Genomic DNA, 12,347 nt, shown 5'->3' on the forward strand with positions numbered 1-12,347 from the left:
GGAGAACCAAAAATCCTCAAATGGGAAATATCAGGCCTCTTACTATAATAAGCCTCCTCGGGTGTACTCATGCCAAGTATCTTATGAGGACAACGGTTCTGCACATATACTGCAGTATTGCATGCCTCTGCCCACCAGTGAAGGGGTAGGCCCTGATCATGCAACATCGCCCGTGCAGCACCCACGATTGTTCTGTTCTTCTGCTCAGCAACCCCGTTCTGCTGTGGGTTATGGGGAGCTATGAGCTCTCTTCGAATCCCTTCTACGCTGCAGAAGTCCTTGAACTCGCCAGAGATGAATTCACCACCATTGTCACTCCTAAGAGCCTTCACCTTCTTCCCCGATTCCTTCTCGACCAGTGCTTTGAACTCACAGAACTTTGAGTATGTCTCGCTCTTCTTCTGCATGAAGAAGATCCAGCACTTTCGAGAGAAATCATCAACAAAGATCACATAGTACTTGTGCTTTGCTGTCGAAGCTACTGAGAAAGGTCCACACACGTCTGTGTGAATTCTCTCAAGGATCGTCGTGGTGCGACTATCCTTCTCGTGAAAGGTGGCTTTCACAAATTTTCCCAAAGTACACCCCTTGCACTAATCTGACTGCGCAAGAGTGCCTTTAGGAAGCCTAGTAGAAATCTGCTGTAGTATCTTCAAGGCTCCATGGTGAAGGTGGCCCAATCTCTGGTTCCACAGCTCGCCATCATCCCGGCTCACCAATCCTTCTACCTTGCATTCCATTGCGGCGCAGCCATATACATGCAATTGATAAAGGTTCTTGACTCAAACCCCTATCTTCTGGGTTTCTCCAGTTGTCTTACTGCGCAGGAAAGCCTTTCCCTCGCTGAAGACAACATCATATCCCTTGTCTTCTAACATCGCCACAAAGATAAGATTATTCTTCAATCTTGGAACATGCATCACTTCCTTCAATACAAGGGGTTTACCAGACTCCCTCTCAAAGGAAATGGTACCGATATCGGTCACACTGTATCTACCATCATCGCCCATCTCGATGTGCACTCCAAGATCTTTCTCATCCAGATCAGAAAACAAATCTCGATCTCCTGTCATGTGAAAAGATGCACCACTATCCAAGAACCATACCGATCCCATCACACTTGATACCAAGCATGCGATCAGCGAAAAATCCAGCTCAAACTGCGAGGCTAAGGTCTCTCCCGCTACAGATCCAGCAGCTTGCTTATTTTTCTTCTTCACAATTTGTGGCATAATGTCCGTGCTGGTGACAGTGAAAGAACTTCACCTTGGACATGTCTTTCTTCTTGCCTTTCGCACCGAAATGAGAAGCTTTCTTGTTCTTCCCCTTCTTTGCTTTGGCAGCCAAAGCGCAATTTTCTTCATCAAATGCCTTTGATGAAGATCCGTCCCTGGTATTCCGCCTGATCTCCTCTTACAAAAGATCAGACCAAAGTCTCTCCCATCCTGGCAATTTCTCCCGACCATTGACAGAGTCCTGATAGGAATGCCAACTCTTCGGAAGACCAAGGAGAGCCAAGCTCACAAAATCCTCATCATCGACAGTCACCCCCACACTTCCCAGCTCATCTCGGCATTGGGTGAACTTCGTGAGATACTTGGGCATACTGTCTCCTTTCTCACACTTAATGTTTCTGAGTTTATCCTTGAGCGCCAACTTCCTCTGGTCACTCTTGCTTTGGAATAAATCTGTCAACGCTTTCCACATCAAGTATGGAGAAGCCTTTCCATGCAGGCTGGATACAATGTGATCCTTCACGCCCTCCAACAAAATCCTTCGACACTTTGCTGTCTTCTTTTGCCAAGCCTCAACTTGAGCAGTATCAGTAGGCTTTGGGACCTCAGCATCTATGAACTCCTTCAACCCATTGTCATCTAACACCACCTCCATCCTGTCTTTCCATGCAATATAATTCGAGCTGCCTTCAAGGGCATACTCCAATCACAATCCGTTGAAAGACATTTCAACTTCGACACCAAGAAAACACTGCTGCAAATTCGAATTCCACCAGCTCAAAACTCAACCGCTTCTGATCTAAAATTCGTGAGAACAAAGTATTTCTCGTACAGAGATTGACTATATGGGCATTTACCGAATATCTCACCTTCCAAAAGAAGGATGAATCCAGAGGCTACCTAGCCCGATTACAAACTCTGCCTGAAGAAATAAAATGTAATCACTTTTTGAATAATAGATCTGATGATCAACTTCGCTCCGATACCATGTAGAAATTTGAATAATATAACACTTATTCACAGAGATTATCCTGATTATACACTATTTGCGGAATGCATGCATAATACATAACCTCCTCTACCATTGATCATCAATTTGCGGAATTAAAAAAACAATCGCATGCGCACATTGAAACATCAATCACACATATCAACACAGTATGTAATGGGGAAAGCATACAGCTGAAAACCCCCAACTATCTGTATATTATAATGATAGAGAACATGTAACAATACATAGTACAATACTCCTCACAAGTACTCAGTAATATCTCCACATGCTACACACAAAACTAGCTCAGATCTGAACAAGTCACGGGTTCAAATCTCCTCTAATGTTTGCCTGCCTCTACTGCGCAATCCAAGTTGAGAATAGATCAGATCCAAGTTCGAATTCCCTTGGCTTGTACTGCGCAATCCTCATTGGCAATCTCAATAAATTATTGTGCAAAAATCATGCACAGCTATAGTCACAATTGATAGTAGTCTCACCCTTTCACCCACCTCTAACACTTGTCTCCACTGAACTGTCCATGCATTGAGTTAACTGATGTATTCTTTAGTTGATTTATGAGTTAATAATTAGTGAATTAATTAATAATTAATTCACATCACTCATCACTAGTGTATTTGGCAGTTAGACTAAATACAACTAGTTCAACTAAGTCAAACTGAACACAACTCCATCAACTCCTCAATCAACTCCACCAAACTCAATCACTTGAGTTCTAACTGAAGTCCATCATGCAATAGCTCAACTAACCCATAGGAAAAGCGTATTTCCTTCTGGCAGTTGCATGTGCCACATCCGTAGCTCGAACTGAAGTGCTGCAAGAGGATAAGATAATGTTTATAGTCCAAATATTATTAAGAGCTAATAATATTCGATTGTTCTATTTTTTTACTGGCGGTCTAAAAATAGACTCCGCCCATATGTCTAAAAATAGAGGTGCATCTATTTTTACCAATATGACCAATCATCCATAAATAGCATCCTGCAACTCATAGACCATGATCCATATGTCTAAAAATAGACATAGTCTAAAAATAGACTTTGCGCCAAAAATGGCCTGCGGGCCCACTTAGTGAAGGCGACTTCTTTTCACTAAGCTCCATCATCTTGTTGCATTTTCAACGGTAAGTTCCCTTTATTCCCTCCCTCTTTATGCTTCCATTCTTTCATATGTTCTAGCAAGTCACTCTCCCCTTCTATGAGTATTTATTTTTCCCTTCCTTCTATATGGCTAAGCATTGGTTATCTAGATCATCTTGCAAAGGCGGGTAAGGATGTTGTAGCCCCCACTCTTCTCTAGACTTCAATTCTCCCTCCATTCGTGGCACTCAACCACAATCAACTGCAAGAGAAACTATGGAAAGATAAAAGGACATTATCCCTACGACTATTCAAAGAGCAATATTTGACATTGAAGAACAAGGAAATCCCTTAGGTACATCCTTGACATGTGCATCAACCAGGAAATCAGAGACTCGATCCCAAACATTGGGAACTCTACCAGCGCTAGAGCCTCTTCCCACATGTAGCCAATCAATCTATATTAGCACATAAAGACTCTAATGGGAAGAGTACTTGCTGACAGGGTTGATACTCAGTAGGAAATCATCATATGCATGAGAAATATTTTGGAGAAAGTGGATAAAATCAACAGGAAGATCACACTCCTAACTAAGAGCTTGATAGACATGGATCCCTCTACATCAAACTCTAATAGAGAGACTCATTCGCCTAGCTCAAAGGACACCCTTGCAGAATGAAAGGCAAAAAAGCACCACCCAATAGTCTTTCTATTATCTTTGGTCTATCTCAAGTTTTCTATGTAGTTTCTTTATCATTAGACTTTCAGGTTACACACCGCATGAACAATCACAAAATTTTGTTCTTATGCTACTGGTTTGGTTTCCTGAGTGGCAGACCAGTAGCCATAATCACTTATGTATGCCCATGTTTTTTTATCGTAATATAAATATTATGATCTTGCTAAAATAAAACATACTATGAAATACTCTCTCTCTCTCTCTCTCTCTATATATATATATATATATATATATTATTGATATTTTTAATGTTACAAGTCAACTACATATTAATTATGCCAATAGGCATGTCTATTTTGGAATAGAGCTTCCATAATTTTAATTTAATTATCAATAATTATTAGGTGGATGGTAGGGATTTAACTTCCATGGAATATTCTAGAATATTCTTAGTATACACAAATCAAAGGTTGATATTTGTCTCCAAAGGGTGAGATGTATTATGAACTAAGTTCTTTGATGCTTATTATTAAATGATGCCTATTGACATTTACCAACCATTTAATTTATATGGCTACGCTAGTTATTGTATACTCTCAGTTATCAAATATGACATAATTTTTTCTCTATTTATAACCTACATCAAAATTTATTTTTTTCTTAATATTTTTAAATGCCATATCAACTACATATCAAGAATTGAATAGGCTACACCTTTCTTAAACTAGGAAGTAGGAAATAACTGAAATTTCTACTTTCAATTATCTTTCTCTCTTTACAGATATATCAAGTTGATATAAAAATATTTTATTTCCTTTTTTTCCTCGAGAAAAGATCATAATTTTATTATCATAGATATAAAATTGCATTCCATTGATACATGACCAACATGTATTCTGATAAATAGATCACAAGGATTTGTCCATAGAAGGCATCGTAAAGCATTCAAAAATGATAGTTTATATTTACTACTACATATCATGTCATATAGTGAGCGTAAATACAAGTGTTGAATAATAATAAAAACATGTGTGTGTGTGTTAAGAGTTAACATATGAAGATACTCATAAATAGATCTAGAAACAAAAAGGTTGTCTAGTCAGGTTGATCCCTTTCTATAAAGGGCCTATGATAAAACTCGAAAAAACTCTCATTTTGTGTCCCTGATATCACCTAGGTCCCATAAACCTAACGATTTCCCTCCTTATAGAGGGATTATGTTGTGTCATTAAGTTCCTTGTAGACATGAGAAGCATAGAAAGAGGTAAAAGAGGATTTTAGCCTTTCAATCTCTTCCATAAGGAGTAAGATCCTTTGATTGTGACATCGAGAAGCTCCATTGACCTAGTTTATAACAAACATTGAGTCCCCAAGCACTTGCAGTGAGATAACTTCTTTTTCTAAAGCAAAAAGAAGAAGCAGTTTTAAAGTCATAAGTCTTGCATAGTTGTTTATGCCTTCACCCAAACCCATTTTGATATGAAAATAGTGCGCCTCATCTAAAAACATAATTTCTCCTACTCCACATGCTCTCGGATCACCCTAAGATGATCCATCAAAAACTTTTGATGTTCTGGTCTTATCCATCCAAGCTTCAGTAACATTTCTTATTTTATGAGAGGGCTTATGTTTGGGTAACAAGTCCAAAATGGCTAGGGACTATGATATCGTAATCTCTAGTGGCACATTACTATCATTGAAAATAGATTTGTTTCTTTCCAACCATATTCCCCAATAGTATAACAAAGGCATAACTTTCTGTTCTTTGACCACTCGGGTGGAACACCACTCATACTATATCTTGAGAAGGTCCTCTCCTTGTCATTGGCATTCTGGTCCTATCTTCGATGAGATTGTTAGCCATTCAAACTATGTATAGGAACAGGTGATCAGTAGATGATTTATAGATTCCTCTATTGATTTTCATAAGAAACACCAGCTGGGGCCTTCTTTTTTCCTCTTATAGAGATTGTCCCAAGTTGGAATTTTGTTTTCTAAGGCACGACATATAAATAATTTGGATTTGGCATGACACTTGAGATTCCATAATTGTTTCCACCATCCCACCTATTCCTTTGGGATTATGTTTGCAATGAGGTGAGAGTAACCCAATTTACGTGTGTAGTCACCATTCGATGAGAAGGTCTAGATAAGATCATCTTCCTCTTCGGTTTATCTAATATGCTTGGCCCTTAAATTTTCAATGTAACCAAACTAGCTTTCATGTAGACCTTGAGGGAGGCCCAATTGTCTACCTAATAACCATCCTTGAGCACAAAGAGAAGTGCGATATGATGCTACTACCTAATTAAGAGTGTAGAGACCTTTTTCTCGTAGAAATGCAGTCAGATTCATAAGCAAGCGGTGATCATTGTTACTGCCAAACCATAGGTTTATTCCTACTCTAAGATGAGATTCATCACCTATGTTCCATGCCAGACCAGATTCAATTAAAGGAAATGAAGTAACAATTACTTTCCAAATAATGGATATATTATGCTTAAGCTTGTTGGGACTCCAAATCCATTCTTCAATTAGTAATGGGAATATATACTTCTCGTATACTATCGAATTTCCATGATCTTGGGTCTAGGTTAGAATTGTAAAATATCTGACGCTACCAAACCAAGAATCTCAACAAGAACTACTTTGCACAGCGGAAAATATAAAGCAGTAAATCACATATGCACAAGTATACATAATTTTTAACAAATATTGTACAATAATGTACAACCCAATCTTTGTTATATTAATCCATTCTGAATAATACGAGAGGCTATGGTATACAAGATATAATGACAAATTTCGTTGCATAGACTCCATGTCGTATCTTGTCCTGATGGTCCTTCACTTCCGTTCTGCTCACTAGCTACCCCTTAGTCCTTCAAAGGACAACACATCGAGACTCTAGGAGGGTTGCCACCTAACACTGCTGCAAGTCACTTATTGTGCATGTACATAGGCTGATCAAATTTTCTCTCTGGGTAGGCCTAATTCCCAAGCTCCAAAACTCCAGGCTAGCAGTCACATTTTGTCCATCAAGGTGCTGCACTTCAACACCAATCTTCACCCAAACTTTAGTTCCTCTTCATCACTTCAATATATCTTGTCTAGGGCTACTTTGGGCTATCAACACGCTACCCTCCACCAAACCAATGATGCCCAATACTTCACTGTAGATTCTGATCCTAGGATGGACTTTTCACCTCCATGGAAAGTCCTCCAAATGGCACCTACAGGCTTCTCTTTCTGTCATCCACTTAGAAAACATTGTCAATCAAGATAGGACTAATCATACCCTTCCTTGACCATGGGAAATGTGCACTATGATGCTGAGATAATAGTCCTAGTTAGCGCTTCTTTAACTGCCCTATATGTTGTTGTAACCTCCAACATTTTTCTCCAGAACAAGCCTAAAATCTATGTTGTCCCTTCCTTTGAATGCGGCCTCCTCTCATGAGGCTATTCCACCTTTCATCCTCCTCAAATAGGGGCAGGAACCTTGTTGTTGCTTCAGAATTGCCTGCGGCCCTACCTGTGAAAAAACACAACCGTTAAAACAAGCCCACACATCCCCAACCTATCTCTAATTCACTCAGCCTCCTCTCGATAAAAATCGGCCTCTAAGTAGTGGAAAAGCAACCCTTTATTCCACCCAAACGACTTCCTCTTCTCCAGTTATTCTTGCTCCTTGACTGGGGCCCAATTTCAGAGATCAATATTTGACTTGTTTGCATTTGAATGATGAAATTGTTGAGAAATGGCAATAACAAATTCCAGTCTAATTTGTCCTTGAATTAAACTGAGAATTAAAATTGAATTCTATTCTCATAGCAACTTGTAAATAGTTAATTAAGTTTAATTAACTTAATTAGCTTAGGAATTTTGAGTTGGAAGTCTTTATGGAGTCATGTATATGTTCTCCCTAATTTTAGGGGTCCAGTATGAGTTTAAATTGAGTTGGAAATTAGATCACTCAGTTTACTGAGTAAAGTTCAGTTAAATTAGTTCTAAATTGTTTTTGGAACTAATAGAGGAATAATAGTCAGTTGGTGCACTAGTTCATTCACTAAAGCTACTCCAGTTAACTGAAGATTCCCTCATGAGAAACTCATACATGTCAGTTCAGAGAAAGACCCAGTTGAGACTAGAGTGCAGAGACAGTGTACTATCAGTGGCATTATTTACTAGAGTGTAAATATCATGCATGCATCGAGATTGATCCTATCTTTGGATTGCACAGTTTTGGAAGCATGGATTCCCTTTAAATACAGGGTATTCATCCTAGGAATTACGCAAGAGATTAGGAGCTTGGAGAGCTGTAGAATTGGATAAGTGTTAGCCAAGAGCTAGCTTGTGAGCTGAGAGAGTTGAGCATACTTGTGCGGAATTGTTCTAGTGAGAACAAGCTTTGTATCTTCACTCATATTTCTGATATATGCAATACAAATAGTGGGGTTTTGAGCAGTGGATTTCCCCAAATACATCTTGTGTTATGTGCCATTGATTTATCTTCTTCTTGTTCATATTGTTTTCATCGATCTATTGGCTTCCGCTAGTTGAAAGTAGAAGTAGATTCTTGTCTTTTGCTTTAGTACATTGCATGAGCTTGTGAATCTACAGGATTATCTACACGGTATTAGAAATGAAAACAGTATACTAGAGGATATTTCAAAGTTTTGAGTTTTGGGTTACAGGTGAAATTCAAATTTGCAATACATACTTCAAGATCGGCAGATGGTGTTCTACGGTTTGCGGCTCGAGTATGCCTTGGAAGGAAGCTCAAATTTTATAGCCTAGAGGGACAGAATGGAGGTTATGCTAGAGGATAATAGCCTGAAGGAATTCGTTGATCAAGAAATTCCTAAGCCAGCAAGATCGAATGCATAGAATTTGGCTGAATGGAAGAAGTGTGTGGTGAAGGTGAGGCAGATAATCCTTGAGGGAGTTCAAGACCGCATTGTCTCGAGTCTCCATGGCAAGGAAACTCTGTGTGCTATGTGGAAAGCCTTGATGAAATTATATCAGAACATAAGTGACCAAAGGAAATTGGCACTGAAGGACAAACTTCGAAAAATAAAAATGGAGAAAGGCGAGACTATTCCAAAGTACTTGACCAAGTTCACTCAATGTCGTGATGAAATTGGAAGTGTTGGAATCACAGTTGTCAAGGATGATATAATGAGTCTTGCTCTTCTAGGACTCCCAAAGGGTTGGCATAGTTATCAAGACTCTGTCAATGGTCGGGAGAACCTGCCGGATTGGGAACAAATGTGGTCAGATTTGATGCAAGAGGAGATCAGGAGGAACACCGTGGATGGCTCTTCATCAAAGACTAATGATGAAGAGAACTGTGCCTTAGCGATTAAGGTGAAGAAGGGGAAAGGGAAAGCTTCCCATTCCAAATCGAATTATTATCATGGAGGTAAGAAGAAAGACAAGATGAAAGTTAAGTGCTTTCATTATCATGAGCTGGGCCATTTTGCTACAAATTTTCCACTCAAGAAGTCCAAGAAGAAGTCCTTAGGAGGAGCGGTGGGTGAGGCTTTGGCCTCTCAATTTGAATTGGACTTTTCCCTCATTGCATGCATGGTGTCATCAATGATGGGAAGTGTATGGTACTTAGACAGTGGAGCTTCATTCCACATGACTAGCAACAAAGAGTTATTCAGTGACCTGGAGGAGAACGATCTCCAAATGCATAACGAGATGGGTGACAACGGGAGGTATAGTGTTACTGGATTGGGCACGATTAATTTTTAGAGGGAGCACGGAGATCCACTCACCTTGAAGAATGTTATGTATGTGCTCGGGTTGAAGAAAAACTTGGTATCCATTGCCATGCATGAGGATAGAGGCTTTGATGTGATCTTCTCGAAAGGAAAGGAATTCCTTTGACACATATCCACGGATCAAGTAAAGAAGATAGGGATTTGGGTGAAGAATCTCTATAAGTTGGACGTAGAGCATTGTGATTCTTTGAGCATAAAAGAAGAAAGGGTGCAAAGCCGAGACGTTATCGAGTTATGGCACAGTCCATTGGGCCACTTGCAACATGGGGCTTTGAATATATTGCAGCAGATCTCTACCGGTCTTCCCAATGGTACGCTTGAGCAAGTTGATACATGCAAGGGGTGTACTTTGGGATACATTGTCTTCCTTTCACGATAGAGACAGTCGAGCAAAGGCTATTCTAGATCGACTCCATTAAGATGTGCGTGGACCATTCTCGATAGAATCTACAACCAAACATAGGTATTATGTTATATTTGTTGATGACTATTCTTGTAAATACTAGACATTTTTCATGCAGAAAAAGGATCAAACTTTCACAAAGTTTTGTGAGTTTAAATCATTGGTGGAGAAAGAGTCGAGAAAGAAGGTTAAAGCACTACAGAGTGATAACGGTGGTGAATATGTCTCAAACGACCTTAAGAAATTTTGTGCAGTGGAGGGGATTAAACGGGACTTGACGACACCCCATAACCCTCAACAGAATGGGGTAGCCAAGAGGAAGAACAGAAGCATAGTAGGGGCAAAAAATATGATGTTGCATGATTAGGGCCTACCACTACACTTGTGGACTGATGCATGTAACACAGCAGTCTATGTTCAGAACCGTAGCCCACATCGAATACTTGAAATGAAGACACCAAAGGAGGCTTATTCCTATAAGAGGCCAGACGTTGGTCACTTCAGGATTTTTGCGTCATCAGTATATTGCTATGTGACCAAAGATGCACGGAAGAATCTTGAGTCAATATTAGAGTTGGGGATATTTGTGGGGTACACTGATACATCTCACAACTATCGGGTGTACTTGCTGACCAACAAGATGACAATGGTTCGCAAGGATGTCAGATTCAATGAGGAGAATGCCATGTGTGTTTCCTTTGAGAGGGAGCTTGAGCTACATGCGAATGAGGAGCTTTTAGCTCCTAACATTGAGGAGCCTCAAATTGATGTGGAGAAGCCACATGCAGAGGATCTAGGAGTGGAGACATCCACTCAGGCAGAGTCTTCCAGGGAGGGAAGAAAGCGCACCAGAGAGGCTAACAAATTGTTGGTTAATGCACGAGAGAATGTGGGAGCACCCACTTCTCAGCGCAGGCTAAGGAAGTCACCTAAGAGGTACACAGGATACATGGCTCTTATGGGCGAATGTGTTGTGACAGAGGCATCTTCCTTTAAGGAAGCAGTGCAACATCCGATTTGGGTTGATGCCATGGTGGAGGAGTATGACTCCATAGTTTGTAACAGTGTTTGGGATGTGGTCCCGAGACTGGAGGACAATTCAGTGGTGAGCTCCCATTAGCTTTACAAGGTAAAGCAAGCTGCAGATGGTAGTGTGGAGAAGCATAAAGCTAGATTTGTGGCCCGTGGCTTTTCACAGGTAGAGGGGATTGACTATAATGAGACCTTTGCTCCTATTGCAAGGTACTCGTGAATCAAATCTATATTGGCACTATCAGCACAGATGGGTTGGAAGATACATTAGATGGATGTGAAGACAACCTTCCTTAACGACATGATTGGGGAAGAGGTGTACATAGAGCAGCCTGAAGGTTTTGAGACCTTTGACCGTGAGTCACATATGTGTCAGCTCAAGAGAGCATTGTATGGGCTGAAGCAAGCACCCCGTGTTTCGTACATCGGGATAGATAGCTACTTCACCAAGTTGGGCTTCATGAAGAATGAAGCAGATGTGAACCTGTGCCACATAGTGGTGGAAGGTAAACTGTTGATCATTGTACTTCATGTTGATGATCAACTGATCAAGCCTTGCAAGAAAGTTTGAGATGAAGGACATGGGGCTCGTACATTACTTTATTGGCATGGAGATATGGCAGGGAGATGGGGAGTTGTTTGTGTCTTAGGGCAAGTATGCCAACGAGATACTCAGAAGATTCCACATGGAGAGCAGAAAACCCATGGAGACTCCTCTAGCAGGTAACTGGAGGAAGGAGGATGTTACTTTAGGGGAAGTAGTGGAAGCTACTGTTTACAGGGAGTTTGTGGGTTCACTCATGTACTTGGTGAACACATAACCGGATATGTGTTATGCACTTAACTAGCTTAGTCAAGCGATGGTTAGGCCTACCAAGCTGTATTGGAAGGCGGAAAAGCATGTGTTGAGATACCTCAGGTGAACTTCTCAATATGGATTATGTTACAGATGGATAGAGGGAGTGAAGCTTCAAGGCTTCACCTATGCAGATTGGGTAGGGAGTCCATCCGACTGAAAAAGCACATCAGGAAGGATCTTCAGTATTGGGTCAACAATAGTTTCTTGGTACAACAGGAAACAAAGATCGATTGCACTCAATTCGGCAGAGGCAG

The sequence above is a fragment of the Pinus tabuliformis genome, chromosome 4_1, assembly GCF_031772625.1.
Source record: "Pinus tabuliformis cultivar Carrire ecotype Pingquan chromosome 4_1, CPIR1, whole genome shotgun sequence".
Lineage (NCBI taxonomy): Eukaryota > Viridiplantae > Streptophyta > Pinopsida > Pinales > Pinaceae > Pinus > Pinus tabuliformis.